The sequence below is a fragment of the Scardinius erythrophthalmus genome (genome assembly GCF_964197995.2).
Source record: "Scardinius erythrophthalmus genome assembly, chromosome: 13".
NCBI classification, from domain to species: domain Eukaryota; kingdom Metazoa; phylum Chordata; class Actinopteri; order Cypriniformes; family Leuciscidae; genus Scardinius; species Scardinius erythrophthalmus.
In genome coordinates this window covers 31166035-31179977 of record NC_138233.1, presented here as the reverse complement: position 1 = coordinate 31179977, position 13943 = coordinate 31166035, and positions in this window count along the sequence as shown.

Here is a 13943-nt window from a genome sequence, read left to right as displayed (position 1 = left end):
CTTGTTTAGGGTTTAGTCAGTCTTGTCAGGCGTCTTTTTCAGATGAGGAGATTAACGTTACACTCCGGCAGGCGGTTGGTGAGTAAACGAAAATGTGCGCTTTAGCGGAAGGATGTTACGTGTCGTGATAATGTGGAGCGTGTCAAAATAAAGGTGCATATCGATATTTTAAGTGCGGAATCGATGCATCGTATCGTTAGACGTTATATCGATGCATCGATCCATATCGATGTATCGTTACACCCCTAGCCGTTACCATAGTAAACATAGTAAACGCTTGAAGATACGCATGGTAAAAAAAAAAAAAACATATCGAACGCTTGAAGAAATCAGACCAATCTTAAAGGCTATCACAGTTTTTATTTTATCTGTCATAGCCTACGTCTCGTCTCTTTAAACCGGACTATCAAAAAATAAAGTCACTTTTTTTTTCGGGAGCTTCCTCTGTTTCTCTGACTGAAAATATCTGTATGGGAGTCGAGAGAGTGCTAAAGCTCCTCAGGTCGTATGGCATATATTTGTAGAAAGTATCATTTTTTCTAAATGTGATGTAAATATGTCCTGTAACTAAGTTACCAGATAAAGAAACAGACGCGACTGAAAAAGTAGGCCTAAGTGTGTCCTCTTTCTTTTGTGAAATAGACCTAACGGTAATTTATTTCTGAGTGACTAATGTGCAATTTTTACATAAATTTAATTCATTATGATCAATGTATCACTTTTTATTGTAAACCTGTGGTAAAACATCGATGCTTGGGTTTTAAATATTCAAGTAGCTGCTAAACAAACAAACAAAAAAAAAGCTAGCAAACGGCCGCTTTTATCGTGTTTGTTTTCAACGCTGTTTCCAGTGATTTCTGATTAGTTTTCTGATAAAACTTCCATTTGTTGGTGAAATGATGGGTTACTGTGACGTTGTCCCAGAGAGGCGTGTTACGGGCGTGTTTTAGTGAAGCGCTGTGGAGCTTCTGGCCCGACAGTGGAAACGCATGCCCGGTGCTATTGGCCCGAGGCTATTAGCCCGGCACGGCCCGTTTAAAGCCCTGGCCCGGCCCTGGCCCGACAGTGGAAACGCGGCTAATGTTTTCATTGTTGCTCTCTCTCTTTGAAGATAGGCCTAAAAAGTCCTAGTCCAGACTTTGACGGGTTCTTCTTATTTGCTTTCATGTTGCTTTTCACATGATTGCTGTATGAGATTTTTATAGACAACTATGCCTAGGGTCTTGAAGTTCTATCACACAAAATGTAGCCACTTATATGTTTTCTTTTTTGGCATATGTAACTCTGTAGGTATTTACAACACCACTGGTCACTATATGATAAAAGTGTGAAAATGAATCATAAGAAGAAGTTTATATTAGTTCAAGTTTGCTCTGTGTGGATGTATTGTTCTGTTCCAGTGATGTTCTATTACTAAACCTTGAAGGGAAAAGATAGCACCTATGGGGCCAAAGCCTGTTCCCAAATGGTATCTGCTGAAGCCTTTGCAAGAGACATATATACCCCTCGGGTCCCAGCAAGTTTTCACAAAGGTGGTAGGACCCAGCGATCCATTGCACCCCTTTGCATACCTTGTTTATTCCTGTAGCCAGCCCTCCAGATAATCAGTATATGCACTTGCTTAGCATTTTTTCCATTGGGTTATTATGGAATCAAACTAATCAAGAGTTCTAGATTTTGACAGGTTCTTCTTATTTGCTTTCATGTTACTATAGACAACTATGCCTAGGGTCTTGAAGTTCTATCACACCACATGTAATCACTTACATGTATGCTTACTTGGCATATGTAACTCTTTAGGTATTTACAACACCACCGGTCACTACGTGATAAAAGTGTGAAAATGAATTGTAAGTAGAAGTTTATATTAGTTCAAGTTCGCTCTGTGTGGATGTATTGTTCTGTTCCAGTGATGTTCTGTGACTAAATCTGAAGTGAAAAGATATCACCTATGGGGTCAAAGCCTGTTCCCCAATGGTATCTGCTGAAGCTTTTGCAAGAGGCATATACACCCCTCGGGTCCCAGCAAGTTTTCACCAAGGTGGTAGGACCAACGATCCATTTCGTGCCTTTGCTTACCTCGTTTATTCGTGTAGCCAGCCCTCCAGATAATCAGTATATGCACTTGCTTAGCATTTTTTCCATTGGGTTATTATTATGGAATCAAACTAATCAAGAGTTCTAGACTTTGACAGGTTCTCCTCATTTGCTTTCATGTTACTATAGACAACTATACCTTGGGTCTTGAAGTTCTATCACACCACATGTAGTCACTTACGTGTATGCTTACTTGGCATATGTAATTCTTTAGGTATTTACAACACCATTGTTCACTATATGATAAAAGTGAGAAAATTCATCATAAGAAGTTTATATTAGTTCAAGTTTGCTCTGTGTAGATGTATTGTTCTGTTCCAGTGATGTTCTGTGACTAAATCTGAAGGGAAAAGAAATCACCTATGGGATCAAAGCCTGTTCCCCAATGGTATCTGCTGAAGCTTTTGCAAGAGGCATATACACCCCTCGGGTCCCAGCAAGTTTTCACCAAGGTGGTAGGACCCAGCGATCCATTTTGCCCCTTTGCATACCTTGTTAATTCGTGTAGCCAGCCCTCCAGATAATCAGTATATGCACTTGCTTAGCTTTTTTTCATTGGGTTATTATGGAATCAAACTAATCAAGAGTTCTAGACTTTGACAGGTTCTTCTCATTTGCTTTCATGTTACTATAGACAACTATGCCTAGGGTCTTGAAGTTCTATCACACCACATGTAGTCACTTACATGTATGCTTACTTGGCATATGTAACTTTTTAGGTATTTACAACACCACTGATCACTGTATGATAAAATTTTGAAAATTAATCGTACGAAGAAGTTTATATTAGTTCAAGTTTGCTCTGTGTGGATGTATTGTTCTGTTCCAGTGATGTTTTGTGACTACATCTGAAGGGAAAATATACCACCTATGGCGTCAAAGCCTGTTCCCCAATGGTATCTGCTTAAGCTTTTGCAAGAGGCATTTATACCCCTCGGGTCCCAGCAAATTTTCACCAAGGTGGTAGGACCCAGCGATCCATTTCGCCCCTTTTTTCATACCTTGTTCATTCATGTATCCTGCCTTCCAGATAATCAATATGCACATGCTTAGCATTTTTTTCCATTGGGTTATTATGGAATCAAACTAATCAAGAGTTCTAGACTTCGACAGATTCTTCTTATTTGCTTTCATGATACTATAGACAACTATGCCTAGGGTCTTGAAGTTCTCACACCACATGTAGTCACTTACATGTATGCTTACTTGGCATATGTAACACTTTAGGTATTTACAACACCACTGGTCACTGTATGATAAAATTGTGAAAATTAATCGCAAGAAGATGTTTATATTAGGTCAAGTTTGCTCTGTGTGGATGTATTGTTCTGTTCCAGTGATGTTCTGTGACTTAATCTGAAGAGATAATATATCACCAATGGGCTCAAAGCCTGTTCACCAATGGTATCTGTTGAAGCTTTTGCAAGAGGGTTATATATCCCTCGGGTCCCAGCAAGTTTTCACCAAGGTGGTAGGACCCAGCGATCCATTTCGCGCTTTTGCTTACCTTATTTATTCGTGTAACCAGCCCTCCAGATAATCAGTATATGCACTTGCTTAGCATTTTTTCCATTGGGTTATTATGGAATCAAACTAATCAAGAGTTCTAGACTTTGACAGGTTCTTCTTATTTGCTTTCATGTTACTATAGACAACTATGCCTAGGGTTTTGAAGTTCTATCACACCACATGCAATCACTTACATGTATACTTACTTGGCATATGTAACTCTTTAGGTATTTACAACACCACCAGTCACTACGTGATTAAAGTGTGAAAATGAATTGTAAGATGAAGTTTATATTAGTTCAAGTTTGCTCTGTGTGGATGTATTGTTCTGTTCCAGTGATGTTCTGTGACTAAATCTGAAGGGAAAAGATATCACCTATGGGATCAAAGCCTGTTCCCCAATGGTATCTGCTGAAGCTTTTGCAAGAGGCATATACACCCCTCGGGTCCCAGCAAGTTTTCACCAAGGTGGTAGGACCCAGCGATCAATTTCGCGTCTTTGCTTACCTTGTTTATTCGTGTAGCCAGCCCTCCAGATAATCAATATGCACTTGTTTAGCAGTTTTTCCTTTGGGTTATTATGGAATCAAACTAATCAAGAGTTCTAGACTTTGACAGGTTCTTCTTATTTGCTTTCATGTTACTATAGCCAACTATGCCTAGGGTTTTGAAGTTCTATCACACCACATGTAGTCAGTTACATGTATGCTTACTTGGCATATGTAATTCTTTAGGTATTTACAACACCATTGTTCACTATATGATAAAAGTGAGAAAATTAATTGTAAGAAGAAGTATATATTAGTTCAAGTTTGCTCTCTGTGTATGTATTGTTCTGTTCCAGTGATGTTCTGTGACTAAATCTGAAGGGAAAATATATCACCTATGGGCTCAAAGCCTGTTCACCAATGGTATCTGCTTAAGATTTTACAAGAGGGTTATATACCCCTCTGGTCCCAGCAAGTTTTCACCAAGGTGGTAGGACCCAGCGATCCATTTCGCTCCTTTGCTTACCTTATTTACTCGTGTAGCCAGCCCTCCATATAATCAGTATATGCACTTGCTTAGCATTTTTTTCATTGGGTTATTATGGAATCAAACTAATCAAGAGTTCTAGACTTTGACAGATTCTTCTTATTTGCTTTCATGTTACTATAGGCAACTATGCCTAGGGTTTTGCAGTTCTATCACACCACATGTAGTCACTTACATGTATGCTTACTTGGCATATGTAACTCTTTAGGTATTCACAACACCACTGGTCACTACATGATAAAAGTGTGAAAATGAATTGTAAGATGAAGTTTATATTAGTTCAAGTTTGCTCTGTGTGGATGTATTGTTCTGTTCCAGTGATGTTATGTGACTAAATCTGAAGGGAAAATATACCACCTATGGGGTCAAAGCCTGTTCCCCAATGGTATCTGCTGAAGCTTTTGCAAGAGGCATTTATACCCCTCAGGTCCCAGCAAGTTTTCACCAAGGTGGTAGGACCCAGCAATCCATTTCGCCCCTTTGCATACCTTCTTTATTCATGTATCCTGCCTTCCAGATAATCAATATGCACTTGCTTAGCATTTTTTTCCATTGGGTTATTATGGAATCAAACTAATCAAAAGTTCTAGACTTTGACAGATTCTTCTTATTTGCTTTCATGTTACTATAGACAACTATGCCTAGGGTCTTGCAGTTCTATCACACCACATGTAGTCGCTTACATGTATGCTTACTTGGCATATGTAACTCTTTAGGTATTTACAACACTATTGTTCACTATATGATAAAAGTGAGAAAATTCATCGTAAGAAGTTTATATTAGTTAAAGTTTGCTCTGTGTGGATGTATTGTTCTGTTCCAGTGATGTTCTGTGACTAAATCTGAAGGGAAAATATATCACCTATGGGCTCAAAGCCTGTTCACCAATGGTATCTGCTGAAGATTTTGCAAGAGGGTTATATACCGCTCGGGTCCCAGCAAGTTTTCACCAAGGTGGTAGGACCCAGCGATCCATTTCGCGCCTTTTCTTACCTTATTTATTCGTGTAGCCTGCCTTCCAGATAATCAATCTGCAGCTTCTTAGCATTTTTTCCATTGGGTTATTATGGAATCAAACTAATCAAGAGTTCTAGACTTTGACAGGTTCTTCTTATTTGCTTTCATGTTACTATAGACAACTATGCCTAGGGTTTTGAAGTTCTATCACACCACATGTAGTCACTTACATGTATGCTCACTTGGCATATGTAATTATTTAGGTATTTACAACACCAATGTTCACTATATGATAAAAGTGAGAAAATTAATTGTAAGAAGAAGTTTTATTAGTTCAAGTTTGCTCTGTGTGGATGTATTGTTCTGTTCCAGTGATATTCTTTGACTAAATCTGAAAGGAAAAGATAGCACCTATGGGGTCAAAGCCTGTTCCCCAATGGTGTCTGCTGAAGCTTTTGCAAGAGGCATATATACCCCTCAGGTCCCAGCAAGTTTTCACCAAGGTGGTAGGACCCAGCGATCAATTTCGACACTTTGCATACCTTGTTTATTCATGTAGCCTGCCTTCCAGATAATCAATATGCACTTGCTCAGCATTTCTTCCATTGGGTTATTATGGAATCAAACTAATCAAGAGTTCTAGAATTTGACAGATTCTTCTTATTTGCTTTCATGTTACTATAGACATCTATGCCTAGGGTCTTGCAGTTCTATCACACCACATGTAGTCACTTAAATGTATGCTGACTTGGCATATTTAACTCTTTAGGTATTTACAACACCACTGGTCACTACATGATAAAAGTGTGAAAATGAATTGTAAGATGAAGTTTATATTAGTTCAAGTTTGCTCTGTGTGGATGTATTGTTCTGTTCCAGTGATGTTCTGTGACTAAATCTGAAGAGAAAATATATCACCTATCGGGTCAAAGCCTTTTCACCAATGGTATCTGCTGAGGATTTTGCAAGAGGGTTATATACCCCTCGGGTCCCAGCAAGTTTTCACCAAGGTGGTAGGACCCAGCGATCCATTTCGCGCCTTTGCTTACCTTATTTATTCGTGTAGCCAGCCCTCCAGATAATCAGTATATGCACTTGCTTAGCATTTTTTCCATTGGGTTATTATGGAATCAAACTAATCAAGAGTTCTAGACTTTGACAGGTTCTTCTTATTTGCTTTCATGTTACTATAGACAACTATGCCTAGGGCTTTGAAGTTCTATCACACCACATGTAGTCACTTACATGTATGCTTACTTGGCATATGTAATCATTTAGGTATTTACAACACCAATGTTCACTATATGATAAAAGTGAAAAAATGAATCGTAAGTAGAAGTTTATATTAGTTCAAGTTATCTCTGTGTGGATGTATTGTTCTGTTCCAGTAATGTTTTGTTACTACATCTGAAGGAAAAAGATACCACCTATGGGGTCAAAGCCCGTTCCCCAATGGTATCTGCTGATGCTTTTGCAAGAGGCATATTTACCCCTCGGGTCCCAGCAAGTTTTCACCAAGGTGGTAGGACCCAGCGATCCATTTCGCGCCTTTGCTGACCTTGTTTATTCGTGTAGCCAGCCCTCCAGATAATCAATAAGCACTTGCTTAGCATTTATTCCATTGGGTTATTATGGAATCAAACTAATCAAGAGTTCTAGACTTTGACAGATTCTTCTTATTTGCTTTCATGTTACTATAGACAACTATGCCTAGGGTCTTGCAGTTCTATCACACCACATGTAGTCACTTACATGTATGCTGACTTGACATATGTAACTCTTTAGGTATTAATAACACCACTGGTCACTACATGATAAAAGTGTGAAAATTAATCTTAAGAAGAAGTTTATATTAGTTCAAGTTTGCTCTGTGTGGATGTATTGTTCTGTTCCAGTGATATTCTTTGACTAAATCTGAAAGGAAAAGATAGCACCTATGGGGTCAAAGCCTGTTCCCCAATGGTATCTGCTGAAGCTTTTGCAAGAGGCATATATACCCCTCGGGTCCCAGCAAGTTTTCACCAAGGTGGTAGGACCCAGCGATCCATTTCGCGCCTTTGCTGACCTTGTTTATTCGTGTAGCCAGCCCTCCAGATAATCAATAAGCACTTGCTTAGCATTTATTCCATTGGGTTATTATGGAATCAAACTAATCAAGAGTTCTAGACTTTGACAGATTCTTCTTATTTGCTTTCATGTTACTATAGACAACTATGCCTAGGGTCTTGCAGTTCTATCACACCACATGTAGTCACTTACATGTATGCTTACTTGACATATGTAACTCTTTAGGTATTAACAACACCACAGGTCACTACATGATAAAAGTGTGAAAATTAATCGTAAGAAGAAGTTTATATTAGTTCAAGTTTGCTCTGTGTGGATGTATTGTTCTGTTCCAGTGATGTTCTGTGACTAAATCTGAAGGGAAAATATATCACCTATGGGCTCAAAGCCTGTTCACCAATGGTATCTGCTTAAGATTTTACAAGAGGGTTATATACCCCTCGGGTCCCAGCAAGTTTTCACCAAGGTGGTAGGACCCAGCGATCCATTTCTCGCCTTTGCTTACCGTATTTACTCGTGTAGCCAGACCTCCAGATAATCAGTATATGCACTTGCTTAGCATTTTTTCCATTGGGTTATTATGGAATCAAACTAATCAAGAGTTCTAGACTTTGACAGGTTCTTCTTATTTGCTTTCATGTTACTATAGACAACTATGCCTAGGGTTTTGAAGTTCTATCACACCACATGTAGTCACTTACATGTATGCTTACTTGGCATATGTAATTCTTTAGGTATTTACAACACCAATGTTCACTATATGATAAAAGTGAGAAAATTAATCGTAAGAAGAAGTTTATATTAGTTCAAGTTTGCTCTGTGTGGATGTATTGTTCTGTTCCAGTGATATTCTTTGACTAAATCTGAAGGGAAAATATATCACCTATGGGGTCATAGCCTGTTCACCAATGGTATCTGTTGATGCTTTTGCAAGAGGCATATATACCCCTCAGGTCCCAGCAAGTTTTCACCAAGGTGGTAGGACCCAGCGATCCATTTCGCCACATTGCTTACCTTGTTTATTCGTGTAGCATGCCTTCCAGATAATCAATATGCACTTGCTTAGCATTTGTTCCATTGGGTTATTATGGAATCAAACTAATCAAGAGTTCTAGACTTTGACAGATTCTTCTTATTTGCTTTCATGTTACTATAGACAACTATGCCTAGGGTCTTGCAGTTCTATCACACCACATGTAGTCACTTACATGTATGCTTACTTGACATATGTAACTCTTTAGGTATTTACAACACCACTGGTCACTACATGATAGAAGTGTGAAAATTAATCGTAAGAAGAAGTTTATATTAGTTCAAGTTTGCTCTGTGTGGATGTATTGTTCTGTTCCAGTGATGTTCTGTGACTAAATCTCAAGGGAAAAGATATCAACTATGGGGTCAAAGCCTGTTCCCCAATGGTATCTGTTGATGCTTTTGCAAGTGGCATATATACCCCTCGGGTCCCAGCAAGTTCTCACCAAGGTGGTAGGACCCAGCGATCCATTTCGCCACTTTGCTTACCTTGTTTATTCGTGTAGCATGCCTTCTAGATATTCAATATGCACTTGCTTAGCATTTTTTCCATTGGGTTATTATGGAATCAAACTAATCAAGAGTTCTAGACTTTGACAGATTCTTCTTATTTGCTTTCATGTTACTATAGACAACTATGCCTAGGGTCTTGCAGTTCTATCACACCACATGTAGTCACTTACATGTATGCTTACTTGACATATGTAACTCTTTAGGTATTTACAACACCACTGGTCACTACATGATAGAAGTGTGAAAATTAATCGTAAGAAGAAGTTTATATTAGTTCAAGTTTGCTCTGTGTGGATGTATTGTTCTGTTCCAGTGATGTTCTGTGACTAAATCTGAAGGGAAAAGATATCAACTATGGGGTCAAAGCCTGTTCCCCAATGGTATCTGTTGATGCTTTTGCAAGTGGCATATATACCCCTCGGGTCCCAGCAAGTTTTCACCAAGGTGGTAGGACCCAGCGATCCATTTCGCCACTTTGCTTACCTTGTTTATTCGTGTAGCATGCCTTCTAGATATTCAATATGCACTTGCTTAGCATTTTTTCCATTGGGTTATTATGGAATCAAACTAATCAAGAGTTCTAGACTTTGACAGATTCTTCTTATTTGCTTTCATGTTACTATAGACAACTATGCCTATGGTCTTGCAGTTCTATCACACCACATGTAGTCACTTACATGTATGCTTACTTGGCATATGTAACTCTTTAGGTATTTACAACACCATTGTTCACTATATGATAAAAGTGATAAAATTCATCGTAAGAATTTTATATTAGTTCAAGTTTGCTCTGTGTGGATGTATTGTTCTGTTCCAGTGATGTTCTGTGACTAAATCTTAAGGGAAAATATATCACCTATGGGCTCAAAGCCTGTTCACCAATGGTATCTGCTTAAGATTTTACAAGAGGGTTATATACCCCTCGGGTCCCAGCAAGTTTTCACCAAGGTGGTAGGACCCAGCGATTCATTTCGCGCTTTTGCTTACCTTATTTACTCGTGTAGCCAGCCCTCCAGATAATCAGTATATGCACTTGCTTATCATTTTTTCCATTGGGTTATTATGGAATCAAACTAATCAAGAGTTCTAGACTTTGACAGGTTCTTCTTATTTGCTTTCATGTTTCTATAGACAACTATGCCTAGGGTTTTGAAGTTCTATCACACCACATGTAGTCACTTACATGTATGCTTACTTGGCATATGTAATTCTTTAGGTATTTACAACACCAATGTTCACTATATGATAAAAGTGAGAAAATTAATCGTAAGAAGTCAAGTCAAGTCAAGTCAAGTTTATTTATATAGCGCTTTTCACAACACAGGTTGTATCAAAGCAGCTTCACAGTAATAAATTAGAACAATACATCAATGTTTGTTTCTAGTGGAACGTCTACGTTCGGTAATGCTGATCAATAGTATCGTTGATTGATTAATTCAATTAAATATCCCCAAATATCCCCAACTGAGCAAGCCAAAGGCAACAGTGGCAAGGAACCGAAAAACTCCATCAGGTGACCTAATGGAGAAAAAAAAAAACCTTGGGAGAACCCGGGCTCAGTCGGGGGCCAGTTCTCCTCTGGCGTTTATGAACTAGAGGTCGGATTTAACTGTAGGATTAAAAGTATTATATGAATGCCTGGCTGAAGAGATGCGTCTTTAATCTAGTTTTAAACTGGGAGAGCGAGTCTGAGCAACGAACAGTATCCGGAAGACTATTCCAGAGTTTTGGTGCTAAATGTGAAAATGCTCTCCCTCCTTTGGTGGATCTGGATATCCTAGGTATGACCAAAAGCCTCGAATTTAGTGACCTTAAAGAGCGCGATGGATTATAGGGCGATAGAAGATCGGTTAAATAGACTGGAGCTAAGCCGTTTAGGACTTTATAAGTCAGTAGCAATACCTTGTAATTAATACGGGACTTTATAGGTAACCAATGTAGGGATGATAAAATCGGTGTTATATGATCATATTTTCTTGATCTAGTTAGAACTCTAGCGGCGGCATTTTGGACTAACTGTAGCTTGTTTATTAAGGATGCAGGACAACCGGCTAATAACGCATTACAGTAATCTAGTCTCGAGGTCATGAATGCATGAACTAACTTTTCTGCGTCAGAAACTGATAGCATATTACGTAGCTTAGCAATGTTTCTAAGGTGGAAAAAGGCTGTTCTTGTAACATATGAAATATGATTTTCAAAAGACAGGTTGCAGTCTAATATAACACCCAGGTCTTTTACTGTAGAGGATGAAGTAACAGGACATCCTACTATGTTAAAGTTGTATTGTGAGAGGTTTTGTGGGTGGTTTTTTGAACCGATAAGTAGTACCTCTGTCTTGTCTGGATTTAATAAAAGAAAATTATGCGTCATCCAATCTTTTATATCTTTAACACACTCTGTCAATTTGGATAATTTAGCGTTTTCATCTGGCCGTGATGAAATATAGATTTGAGTGTCATCAGCATAACAATGGAAACTAATTCCATGTTTCCTTATAATATTTCCAAGTGGTAGCATATATATTGAGAATAATAGAGGGCCTAACACAGATCCCTGCGGCACTCCATAGTTTACTGGAGTTATGAAAGATTTTTCTCCATTTAAATAAACAAAATGGTAGCGGTCAGATAAATACGATCTAAACCAGCTTAATGCTTGTCCTTGAACACCAGTATAATTTTGTAGTCGATCTAAGAGTATTGTATGATCTATAGTATCGAACGCAGCACTAAGATCAAGTAAAACTAATATTGAGATACAGCCTTGGTCAGAAGCTAAAAGTAAATCATTTGTGATTTTAACGAGCGCAGTTTCAGTGCTATGATGCGGCCTGAATCCAGACTGAAACTTTTCATAGGTGTCATTTTCTTGTAAGAAAGAGCCCAGTTGAGCGGACACAACTTTTTCTAGTATTTTAGACATAAAAGGTAGATTTGAAATGGGTCTATAATTTACTAGATTATTCGGATCTAATTGTGGTTTCTTAATGAGAGGTTTTATAACTGCCAGTTTAAATGTTCTTGGAACATAACCTAAAGATAAAGACGAGTTAATAATATTGAGGAGAGGCTCTTCCACTACAGGTAACACTTCTTTCAATAGTTTAGTTGGTATGGGATCTAATAAACATGTTGTTGTTTTAGAGGAAATGATAAATTTATTTAACTCTTTTTGTTCTATAGTTGAAAAGCACTGTAATTGTTCTTGCGGCGTGATAATTGAGGCTGAATTATAAGGCGCGATTGAGGATTGAACGTTTACAATTGTGGTTCTGATGTTTTCTATTTTCTCAGTGAAGAACTTCATGAAATCATTACTACTAAACTGTAATGGAATACTTTGTTCAGGAGACATCTGTTTATTTGTTAGTCTCGCCACAGTGTTAAATAAGAACTTAGGATTGTTATGGTTGTTTTCTATTAGTTTGCGTAGATGCTCAGCCCTGGCCGCTTTTAGGGCCTTTTTATAACGTGACATACTGTCTTTCCAAGCGATTCTAAAGACCTCTAAGTTGGTTTGTTTCCATTTACGCTCTAAATTACGGGTTTCTCTCTTTAGAACACGCGTAGTACTGTTGTACCATGGTGCTTTACTTTTCTCTCTGACCTTTTTTAATCTAATGGGCGCAACAATATCCAATGATCCAGAGAGAATGGTGCTCATAGTGCTAGTTAATTCCTCAAGTTCATCTGTTTGTTTGGGTTCACTGAGCAGCTGAGACAGATCCGATAAGCTGTTTGAAAAATTATCTATGGTGGATGGAAGGATTGTTCTGCCTAATCGATAACGCGGCGCAGCATGATATATTACAGGAGTACGTAATATGCAAGTTACCATGTAATGGTCAGTGACATCGTCACTTTGTGGAATGATATCTATATCGGTTGGATCGGTTCCATGTGATATAATTAAATCGAGTGTATGATTAAATCGATGAGTCGGTCCGGTAATGTTTTGCTTGACCCCAAAGGAGTTTAATAAATCTGTAAACGCAGCCCCTAACGCATCATTTTGATTATCTACATGGATATTAAAGTCTCCAACAATTAATGCTTTATCGAAGAATTTTATATTAGTTCAAGTTTGCTCTGTGTGGATGTATTGTTCTGTTCCAGTGATATTCTTTGACTAAATCTGAAGGCAAAAGATATCACCTATGGGGTCAAAGCCTGTTCCCCAATGGTATCTGTTGATGCTTTTGCAAGAGGCATATATACCCCTCAGGTCCCAGCAAGTTTTCACCAAGGTGGTAGGACCCAGCGATCCATTTCGCCACTTTGCTTACCTTGTTTATTCGTGTAGCATGCCTTCCAGATAATCAATATGCACTTGCTTAGCATTTTTTCCATTGGGTTATTATGGAATCAAACTAATCAAGAGTTCTAGACTTTGACAGATTCTTCTTATTTGCTTTCATGTTACTATAGACAACTTTGCCTAGGGTCTTGCAGTTCTATCACACCACATGTAGTCACTTACATGTATGCTTACTTGGCATATGTAACTCTTTAGGTATTTACAACACCATTGTTCACTATATGATAAAAGTGAGAAAATTCATCGTAAGAAGTTTATAATAGTTCAAGTTTGCACTGTGTGGATGTATTGTTCTGTTCCAGTGATGTTCTGTGACTAAATCTGAAGGGAAAATATATCACCTATGGGCTCAAAGCCTGTTCACCAATGGTACCTGCTGAAGCTTTTGCAAGAGGGTTATATACCCCTCGGGT